This window comes from Saccostrea cucullata, unplaced genomic scaffold, assembly GCF_032062105.1.
Source record: "Saccostrea cucullata isolate Sc308-1 unplaced genomic scaffold, CSIRO_AGI_Scuc_v1 ctg20035, whole genome shotgun sequence".
In the NCBI taxonomy this organism is placed as follows: Eukaryota; Metazoa; Mollusca; class Bivalvia; order Ostreida; family Ostreidae; genus Saccostrea; species Saccostrea cuccullata.
The window spans coordinates 3,189-8,211 of record NW_026937732.1 but is presented as its reverse complement, the minus strand read 5'-3'; the positions used below and the strand labels follow the sequence as shown (position 1 = coordinate 8,211).

At 33.6% G+C, this 5,023-nt stretch overlaps 1 long non-coding RNA gene across 1 annotated transcript; it reads right to left on the bottom strand.

The window, feature by feature from the left end:
• Positions 1-3,306: 3,306 nt before the first annotated feature.
• Positions 3,307-4,733, bottom strand: LOC134248740 (uncharacterized). The gene is made up of 3 exons (XR_009988119.1): positions 4,676-4,733; positions 3,959-4,045; positions 3,307-3,391 (listed from the first exon to the last, which is right to left on the bottom strand). It is a non-coding gene; the product is annotated as an uncharacterized LOC134248740 (long non-coding RNA).
• Positions 4,734-5,023: the final 290 nt, after the last annotated feature.

The following is a 5,023-nucleotide window of genomic DNA, read 5'->3' as shown; positions in this document are numbered from 1 at the left end:
ACGTTGCAATTCAGTGTCAATCTTAAAACTTTATTTCCGTTTCACTGTTTTACTGGGCTAGATACGATATTTAATGTGTAGAATGTGTTAGATATACTTTCTTAACGTCGAAATAAAATAAAGGCGATAAAAAACGTTTTATTTATTTAATTTCATTGAAGCCATCACACCTTTTTAATAAATCAGTCTAAAGAAAATGCGCGAATATTTACTCGTGGCATTTGGCGTGAAATTTTGAATAGTGACCCGCCTTTTATATTTCTCGGACAGGAAAGTATACACAAATATATTTAGAGCAGAACTCAATTTTTTTTTTTCTTCCAACCGATTTTGTGCAAGCGATTTCTCAGAGATGGCTCGTCCGATTTATACCAAACTTTCAGATCTGAAAGATATACAATTGATCTTGATAGATTATTTTGCATTTTAGCTCACCTGAGCCGAAGGCTCAAGTGAGCTATTCTGATCAAAATGTGTCCATTGTCTGTCGTTGTCGTCGTCGTAAACTTTTCACATTTCCATCTTCTTCTCAAAAACCACTGGGCCAATTTCAACCAAACTTGGTACAAAGTATCCTTGGGTGAAGGGTATTCAAATTTGTTCATATGAAGGGCCAGGCCCTTTTCTAAGGGGAGATAATTATGAATTAGAGAAAAATTAATTGTATTTTTAAAAAATCTTCTTCTCAAGTACCACTGAGCAATGAAAGATGACACTCATGTGGAATCATCCTCAGGTAGTGTAGATTCAATTTTGTTCAACACATGACCCCCGGGGTTAGGGTGGGGCCAAAATGGCCGATCAAAGTTTTACATAGGAATATATAGAAAAAATCTTTTAAAAATCTTCTTCTCAATAACCACTGGGCCATGAAAGATGAAACTCATGTGGGATCATCCTGAGGTAGTGTAGATTCAAGTTTGTTCAAATCGTGACCCCCCGAGGTAAGGTTGGGTCAAAATGGCCGATCAAAGTTTTACATAGGAATATATAGGAAAAATCTTTAAAAATCTTCTCAAGAACCACTGGGCCAGGAAAGATGAAACTAATGTGGAATCATCCTCAGGTAGTGTAGATTCAAGTTTGTTCAAATCATGACCCCCGGGGGTAGGGTGGGGCCAAAATTGCCGATCAAAGTTTTACATAGGAATATATAGGAAAAATCTTTAAAAATCATCTTCTCAAGTACTACTGCGCCAGGAAAGATTAAACTCATGTGGAATCATCCTCAGGTAGTGTAGATTCAAGTTTGTTCAAATCATGACCCCCGGGGGTAGGGTGAGGCCAAAATGGCGGGTCAAAGTTTTACATAGGAACACATAGGGAAACCTTTTAAAATCTTCTTTTCAAGTACTTCAAAGCCAGGCTTCGTTATATTTATAGGGAATCATCCTCAGGTAGTGTAGATTCAAGTTTGTTCAAATCATGACCCCCTGGGGGTGTAAAATTCAAGCCCTTGCCCCCCCCCCTTTTTTTACTTTCAGTTCTGATCTGATCTGTTTTTTTTCCTAGCCAATTGCTCAGGTGAGCGATGTGGCCCCTGGGCCTCTTGTTGATTATCTCAAATCCGGTCGTGAGATATAGACGATTTTCTGATTTTTAGAGGGTCAGCTTGTCCTGGAAACTCCTCCGAAACGACTTAAGATATAAACTTAAGATTTTAAGTGAAAATAGAGGAAGGTTTGGCGAGTTGTAATTGGGTCTCCAAATCTATCTAGCGCAAAAGGCGCCGGCGCTCGGTGGGGACCAAAAATGTCTCGGAAATATCTCACAAAATTTGACACATTTTGTTTCATATCTTCACACCTGTTCATATTTTGTTAAAACATATTGAAGAAAAAATGTGCAACATCACAAGACCTTTCATTTGATGTCAACAAAATAGGGCTGACCCCTCAAATTAGGGTCTCAGAGGGGCCAAAAGTCTTTTATCTATAACTCTCTAATGATCAATATTTTGTTATACATTACTGAAGCAAAAGTATTCATCTTAAGAGTCAAAATCAGCAAGCATCGAGCATTGAATGGAAAGTCAAAATTTTATTTTTTCAAAAGCTTTTGGTATATGAAAGATTTTGTCTTACCTAATGCTAAAACACAATTAAAATTTTTTTCGAACGTATGAAGGGACTGGTATCCAAAGAAATTTATTTCCTTAGCAACGGGTTCATAAATCCTTATGAAAATAAATGCTTTTTAGACATTTTTCTACGAATATGTTTTCTGAACGTGATAAGATAAGGTATTTTGGTTACTTTATTTGTTAAAAGATGGAATTACTTTATTCTCCAAAAATAGGAAAAACAAAATTTCCGTAGTGATATTGTTGCCATGACAACAGGAAAAGAACATGGCGTCAATGCTTATTAATTTTGAAAAAAGTTACATATGTTTATCACTTTATTCACAAAATCTACAACCACTGATGGAAAAATGAATGGTATGATCTTGTTAGGGGTTATCTCTATGTCATATCTATACAATAAAATTTGCAGGCAACTTTAGCAGAAAAAAGTTACAAATGGTTAAAATGTGTGAAAATCTGGCACTTATAAGCTTTTTTGAAGGGGTAGGGGTAATTTGAATACATGTTCAGTGTCCATTATATTGGCCATATTGGTTCTGATCAAAGCATACTCATTACTTTACTAGTGTTAATAAATAAATACACATTCAATTTCAAAAGGAATTTTATATTTACAAGCTGAAACTTGGAAAAAAAGGGGGGGTAGGAATCACCTTGTTCACCGATCCATATGTATGTAAAATTTTGACTTGTCCATAACATTTCAATGAAGTGCCACTGAAAGTTCATACTTGATATTAAGATTGCTTGCGATCGAGAGATGTGTCAAAAACTTGACTCAAGGTCATTTGAACAAGTTCAAGGTCATTGATAGAAGAAAAGTGCAACCTTTTAACATTCTAATGAAAAGACCGTGGCGCAGTGGTATGTCTCCCGCTTCACATGCGAGAGGTCAAGGGCTCGATTCTCGGACGATCCTTTTTTTTTCTTTTCCGAAATTCTTTTTTTTTTTTTACTAAATGATAGTATTCAACATGTGAAATGAAAAATAATTATGAGGTCTAGCTGGTACAAACTCATAAAATCATCATTACGTTGTGATAAATAATCCACATAAAATGAACCTTCTATAAGCGGGGGACACACATTCTCTGAATTAGCTTGTTAGATTTACATCAATAAAAAAATGCTAACAGACAAACAAAGAATGTTACTTTTGGATTGAACATTTTTATTTGATATTTCATGAATACATTGTACAATTTATGGATCTATTTTCTGGATCCCTGAGTCTCCGGTTACACTATCCACTCACTTCCAGCATCAATGGTCTGTACTGTAATAATGTATTCTCATAATGATAATCTGAAAAAGTGATAAAATTAAAATGTAATAATTTAATTTCACTTGTATCAAGCAATTTAATTGGCTGAATCATTCAGAGGAACATATAATATTTTGGATAACATAACTTGCCTACTTCACAATGAGTTACGTCAAAAAACGCATTACTCCGCTTGACGTTACTTTTAAATCATTGTGAAGCCTTATTCTGGGGAGAAAATTACCTCATTGTCTGCACTGAAATTAAATTATAAGGAATGAAGCTTATTTTAACTTATATTATACGAAATAAGAAAACTTGGGGCAGTTTACGCTTTTATATAAACCGCTTCGCGGTTTATAAAGCGTAAACTGCCCCAAGTTATGTTATATCGTATAATATAAGTTGAAATAATCTTCATTCCTTAAATAATATTATACAGCTTTACCTTCAGATACTTACTAAGAACCATTTCTAGTTGAGCTTGAAGCAATGATGATGAATACAAAGCATGTTTATTGGAATCAATTAAATTCCAAGAGATCTCAATGGTTTAGTTTATCATTTTATTTTAAAAAGTTAACGTTTTTACTAAATGTATTATTTACACGTTTTTCCTGTCTAATTCTATATCAGCTCATCCAATTCTGTTTCTGCTTCTTTCCGAGTTTGGCTTCAAAGTGGCGAATTTCATTCTAAAAACAGAAGTATACAACACAAAGTTGATTTTAGATATTCTTTAAATTTATAAACTTGTAATAAAAAGGTCAATTGGTTCTAGGTTTTGTCAAAACTCTAAATTGTGGTTTTCATTTCTTTCCAGTAACCCCCCCCCCCCCCCCAAGAAAAAATAGAGTATAGAAATTCTTTTCAAAAAATTATGTGTTGTAATTCTAATGATGCCTATTATTTAACCTAGTTGACTTAAATTAGTTCAGTGGTACCGGTGAAAATGTTAGCTGAATATGAATTTTCTTTCATAAGTAAACACTGGATGACATCAGCAAAAACCTTTTTTTTTAATTTATTATTTTACTGTGGTATATATACAATTCAGTTACCACTAGTCCACTACATTATATACTTGTCTGTATCACAATACTTCCAAGGTAATCCCCTTTCCTAAACTAAAATATATTAAGTACAGAGTTAACCCCCTGCCCCTTTTTCTTTTTTTACGACGCAATAACAAAAGTCATTCCATTTTACAAATATTTCATAATAGTGTTGATTTTCATCACTTCATAATTTTTTATATAAAAAGCAGGTATTATCTTAAATGGTAAATAAAGATATCTATTACTATATACAGAATTTTTATTTACCCGACCATCACTCAAGTTATAATCATTATAGCTGGTGAGTGACTTGGTTACACACATGCTGTGAATACATAAATCAAAATTAAACTAAATTCAAATTAAACTTTATAATTTGGGATACAGTTATGTAACTGATCATGACCAACTTTTTCACGTTCGGCCCGCAGAAACAATCTAATCTTCATTTTATCATATTATAGTTTAATATCGGCAATATTATCGGGGAGGGGAAGGAGGGGCATACTCCCTCCTCTTGGTTCCTCAGGCCATGCATAATCTTTTCTTTTTAGTTATAAAATACTAAAGTAATGCTAACATATATAATCCATCAGAATTAAATTGAAATGTGCA